The sequence below is a fragment of the Gekko japonicus genome, unplaced genomic scaffold, assembly GCF_001447785.1.
Source record: "Gekko japonicus isolate JY-2015 unplaced genomic scaffold, Gekko_japonicus_V1.1 scaffold3570, whole genome shotgun sequence".
Taxonomy (NCBI): Eukaryota; Metazoa; Chordata; class Lepidosauria; order Squamata; family Gekkonidae; genus Gekko; species Gekko japonicus.
The window spans coordinates 121,676-121,985 of record NW_015173247.1 but is presented as its reverse complement, the minus strand read 5'-3'; positions in this window follow the sequence as shown (position 1 = coordinate 121,985).

Here is a 310-nt window from a genome sequence, read left to right as displayed (position 1 = left end):
AATAGAAGGTCCCAGGTTCAGTCCCCAGCATCTCCAGTTAAAAAACGCCAGGCAACAGGTGATGTGGAAGACTTCCCCCTGAGACCCTGGACAGCGGCTGCCACTTTGAGTAGACAATACTTGTTGGTACCTAATGAATATGTATCTTTTGATCACTGGTCTTGAATCGTAAATAAACATTGATTGATTGAACGAGTAGACAATACTGACTTTGGTGGACCAAGTTTCTGACTCTGCATAAGGCAACTTCATGTATGTATTCAGAAGAAGAAGAAGAGGAGGAGGAGGAGGAGGAGGAGGAGGAGGAGGA